Genomic DNA, 5,609 nt, shown 5'->3' on the forward strand with positions numbered 1-5,609 from the left:
CATTATTGAAGTTTACAAAATTTTAACTAAAATGCATTGCATAGTACACGTCTATTGGATCTTTGATAAACACATGAATGGTTCATGTTTGATTTCAATGGATAATAAGTAAGATGAGACTCAGATTTCAATATCAAATATTCCCTCTGTTTTTTAAAGCACCACCAGTCACAAAAGCATAGCTGAGAACTCTAGCCCTCATTTCTGATAATCACCTAGGCCACTTACCAACCTATTTCTAGTTGACTTCCGCAGCTATTTCTCCTTGCGTGAGTATTCTCTAGCACTGCACACTCCTTGCACCACCACCACTCTGGCCCTAACCAACAGGTTTCCTCCTTACCTGCAGTCTAGCTTCTGACTCTGCTTTGACACACGGAGCTCATAATACAGAGACCTCTTTGGTTTCTGCTTCTCCCTATCTACATTAAAATGTACCCATCATTCCAATCTTAAAACAATAACAACTAATAAACAGAGAGTCAAAAGAGGCTTGAACATGTAATTGTGATAAGACAGACAAGGTTGCCATAAATGAGAAGAGAAAAATGAGATATCAGAGGAAGGAGGTTACTAAGGGATACATGAGGAACCAGACTACATCATGGAGAGCCTAGAAGTTTAGGAAACACAAAAGCGGGGTCGTTTTTTAAAAATATTTCATTTATTATATTTATAGAGAGAAAGTGAGGGAGGGAAAAAAGGGAGAGAAACCTCAATGTGCAACAGTTATGTTAATCAGTTGCCTCTCACATGCCCCCAAGTGGGAAACCGGCCTGCAACCCAGGCATGTGGCATGTGCACCTGACTGGGAATCGAACTAGTGACCTTTCACTTCACAGGCTGGCACCCAATCCACTGAGCCACACCAGCCAGGGCAAAGCAAGGTGCTTTAATAGAAGCAGATGGACAGAAGGAAAGTCTGGATGAAATATAAAAGCCATGCTGCTATCGTGCTGGACATTTGGAGTAGGCACGATTTTATATGCCCAACATAGAACAGATATATAAGTACCAATAAATCACCCACAAGCATTCGTGAAAATATTTTTTTCAGAAGCACCAGATGTATTTCTTATAAGAAGTGAGGAAAATGACTTGAGGATTAATTATAGATGCAGGGAACTACAAGAATAAAACCTGAATTCAAGATTCTTTGAATATAACATCTTCTAAAATGCAAACAAAAAAAACTATTAAAATGTTTTAGTTTTATGATAGTTACTACTTTTATTAATTTTTAGTTTCTTTTTGATTAAGTTATTTCAATTAGCTATGTTCAAAAGCAGAATTGCTACTTTAATCATGGTATTCTGTATTTGTCATATCAAAATATTTCCAAGGGGTGTGTGTGTGTGTGTGTGTGTGTGTGTACATACACATATGACAAGAGAAAGGGCTATTGATTCAAATCCTGACTTTCTTCTTTCATTTTCCTACGGTGTTTTTTTCAAACAGCTTAAAAACCATAAAAAGATGTTGATGTGCCTTGTGTCCAGAAAACATAATACTATCGACCTGTGTTCTAGCTTTCCCAACTCATCATGTCCTGCCCTCATTAAGAATATTATGTAGCAGAAAGAAAGAACTCCTGCCATTTGCGACAACATGGATGGAACTAGAGAGAATTATGCTTAGTGAAATAAGCCAGGCAAAGAAAGAAAAATACCATATGATATCACTTAATACAGGAAACTAAAGAACAACACAAACAAATGAACTAAACAGGACAAAGAGCAGAATAGCAGTCAATAGGGGGGAGGGGGGAGGGAGAGAAGGGGGATAAGTAAGGGAAGGGTCTAGTCAAGGAACGTGTATACATGACTCATGGACATGGACAATGGGGAGGGATATGATTGTGGGAGAAAGGGTGGGCTGAGGGGGCGGGAGCAATGGGGGAAAATGGAACAATTGTAATTGAAAAACCAAAAAAAAAGAAAAAAAAAAATGAACACAGTCGACGGTACTGCAGATATACAAAATGCAACACCGTCCCTTGTTCTCTGCAAGTTCACAGGATCATCTCCTGTTTAATATGGTGATCAAGTGCCTGCATTTGCCTCCACTTCTTATTAAAATAAAAGAAAATAAAAACAGGAAAGACAATTGGAAAAGGACCATTCAACATTAGATTTCAAAACATTTTGGGGAGATGAAAAATGGATGAAACCATAAATTGAACAATCAATAGCTGAAAATTAACACAGGAAGAGATGGCAGGAAAAGAGGGAGCTAATCTTCCAGGCACACCCCCAAAGACTTTTGGAATAGAATTACGAGTGTGGGATAATGAAAGTGAGCCAAAATTGGTGGGTGGATAGGAACAGTGGATCTGACTAAAATTCCATTTTTAGAACAAGAAACCAATAACGTCCTTAACTCCTCTCCTTTCTCTCCCACATTCCTAGATGTATAAGAAACCACATGTTGACCCAAGACAAAAAAAAAAAAAAATCAAAGCAAAACAATAATCACTATAACTAAAACAATGACCCCTATATTTTAAAAAAGGAATGCTTTGCTTAGGTAGAATTAGAACCACTAGCTGGGTACTGGTACCACATTATCGATTTCTTTCCATTTTGGTAATCTTTTACCAAAGCCTGGCTCCCCAGTAATTTAAGTGCCTACCTGGCCAGGTCAGCCTCCTTACTGAAACAAAAGTCTTGCAGGGCAAACAAGCAAGAAATATACAGCAGTAGAGAAAGTCCAATCTGCTACCTGGATAAGTCAACTCAATACAGCCTATTTTAAATATACACAAGTAACTTACAGCCACTCAGGCATATAAAGAAAATTAGCAGCATTCAAACAGCAAAATAAATAAACAAAACACTCTCAGTGGAAATAAAAATAAGTCATGGAAGAGAAGAAATTTTAAAAATATCTAATTAGTATTCTCTAAGAGATTTGAAGGATGGTGCCAAGAAAAAATCAGTAAGATAAAAGTCAAGAAACTCCATATAAACAGAGTCTCTACACAGGACAAAGAGACAGAAAATATGGCATGAAATAAAAAAGGCAAGCAGACCATCAAGGATACCAATCAAAATCAACAAATATGGGCTGCAGACGGAGAAAACAGGAAATAGAAGGGAAGAAACAGCAACATAAAATTCAGGAAAATTTTGCACTCCTGAAAAAAGGCATGAATCTTTCTACTTAAGGGATACTCTGAATACACAAAAGGATGGGTGAAAAAAATACTTACTTCTAAACATAACATCAGAAATTTTCAGAACATAAAATGAAATAAAACAGGCCACTCACACTTGTGCAGTTGCTATAGCAAGAGACGGAGAGCTTGGAAGTTAAATGCTCAAGTCTGAGGATGACTCCCCCGCTGCTCAGTTTATTAGCCAAACCTAGGTATGTGGCTTCATCACCTACAATGGATCTGAACTTCAGTAACCCCACATGTACATAAGGCAGAGAGGAGGAAAAATTATTTGTGAACAACATCAGTGTCTGTACAATCACTCTTATATTGTTTTATGAAAACCTTGCATAGTCCTGGCTGGTGTGGCTCAGTGGATTGAGTGCCAGCCTGCAAACCAAAAGGTTGCTGTTTCGATTCCCAGTCAGGGCACATGCCTGGGTTGCAAACCAGGTCCTCAGCTGGGGGTGTGGGAAAGGCAACCAACCTAAGTTTCTCTCCTGCTCTTTCTCCCTCTCTTCCCCGCTCTCTAAAAACAAATGAATAAAATCTTTAAAAAAAGAAAAGTTTGTATATAGAGTTATTCAAGTACGATGAGGGTGAAAATTGACTTGCACAAAAACATATTATGTACTTTTATATGAGTAAGTCAAAATATATAAGAGAAGCTGAAAAATAAGAAAGTTGTTTTATATTTTTGGTGGTAAAATATACATAAGATCTTCCATTTTAATAATTTTTAGTGTACAGTTCAGTGGTATTAAGTATATTCACATGTTGTGTAATCATCACGTCCATTTATCTCCAGAACTTTCTATATCCCTGAACTAAAACTCTATACCTATTAAAGAACAGTGCACTATTGCCCTTGCTCCCCAGCTCCTGGCAACCACCACTCTCCTTGCTGTCTGTATGAATTGAATACTCTATGTATCTCAGAGGAAGCAGAATAATAGGATAACTGTCTTTGTGTCTGGTTTATTTCACTTAGCATAATGTCTTCAAGGGTCTTCCATGTTGTGGCATGTGTTAGGATTTCATTCTTCCTTAAGGCTGAATACTATTACACAAAAATATCAAATGCTTCACAAATTTGCATTCATCCTTGATCAGGGGTCATGTCAATCTCTGTATCATTCCACTTTTAGTGTATGTGCTATTGAAAGAAATACTAAAAACTTAAGTAAATAAAAAACTATAAAACTAAAATATTAATTAAAAGTTAAGTAGAGAAGGGGAAGTTGGGGCCATATAATAGACAGGAAACAATAACGCCTATATTTCATAAACTGAGAAAAAATCCTATCACCATCTTGCTTAGAGTTATGGAGGTAACCTCCACTAAAAAGCAAATGCTAAAATGTAACAAGAATAGAAATTAGGTAACTGGAGAGGTAGAATGTGGAAGAGGTGTTTTTAAGGCATTCTGCACCACTATTTAAAAAAATCTTTATGTATTTTAATTTGATCATAAAAGTGCCCCCAACCACAGTACTACTTAATGATCAGAATGGCAACTCAGAAATCCTGACATTTAATAGTGTCTATTTTTGTTCCAATAAGGTGCTTCTACCAAGACACTTTCTTGAAGACCCTAATTGCCACAAACACCCTTAAGTCACCCGAAAAAGGCAAAGCCATAGCCTAACTCCGAAGGCTCCCTTTTCTCCTTATCTCCATGTTTGACACCTTATATGACTGATATTAGTCTATTAAACATAATATCCTTTTATTACTATAACTACTACTTTTACAACTATTTTCTTCCTTTAATGAGGTCTGTTAACTTCTTTTGACAGAGGTCTAGCTTCTTGCCTGGAATGGGTATGAGTTCTTCGAAAGACACTAGCTTACTTCTCCCAAGGGAACAAGACCTGTTCTTTATATATATATTTGTTTGTTTATTTATTTATTTATTTTTAGGGAGAGGGGAAAGGAGAAAGAGAGGGAGAGAAACATCACTGTGTGGTTGCCTCTCACTCACACCCCCAACTGGGGACCTGACGTGCAACCTAGTCATGTGCCCTGACTGGGGATCGAACCAGTGACACTTGGTCCGCAGGCCGACATTCAATCCACTGAGCCACAGCAGCCAGAGGGTAGGACCTGTTCTTATTCAGTACAATTTCTATATCAGCGTCAGAGCTTCCTCGAGAGCTCCAAGCAAAGGTTTCAGCAGTCAGCAACATCTGCAATGGCCTGACACCCACAGCAGCTGTGGGGATAATGCCTATGTATCTCCTGCACTTTGGTTTTCCTTGGCCATCCAAAGACAGTCGCACCTAGTTCTCATTTCTCTTCCTGATTAATCTGAAATCCTAAGCTCCTCGTAGTAACCTTACCTCTGCTGGAAGCTTACACTGGGGCTCTGGAATCCACAAGAATGATGTCCCCATTGTGTGGTTGTTCCTGGGCAGCTGAGATGAGAGTACATTTATCCCAAATTTCAGCA

At 38.1% G+C, this 5,609-nt stretch overlaps 1 non-coding gene across 1 annotated transcript; it reads right to left on the minus strand.

Annotated features, from left to right (window-relative positions):
• Positions 1–4,226: 4,226 nt before the first annotated feature.
• LOC150002639 (U6 spliceosomal RNA) lies at positions 4,227–4,329 on the minus strand. Its single transcript, XR_016512841.1, has one exon. It is a non-coding gene; the product is annotated as a U6 spliceosomal RNA (small nuclear RNA).
• Between the last annotated feature and the right edge of the window lie 1,280 nt (positions 4,330–5,609).

This window comes from Furipterus horrens, unplaced genomic scaffold (assembly GCF_987537825.1).
Source record: "Furipterus horrens unplaced genomic scaffold, mFurHor1.1.pri manual_scaffold_8, whole genome shotgun sequence".
NCBI classification, from domain to species: Eukaryota; Metazoa; Chordata; class Mammalia; order Chiroptera; family Furipteridae; genus Furipterus; species Furipterus horrens.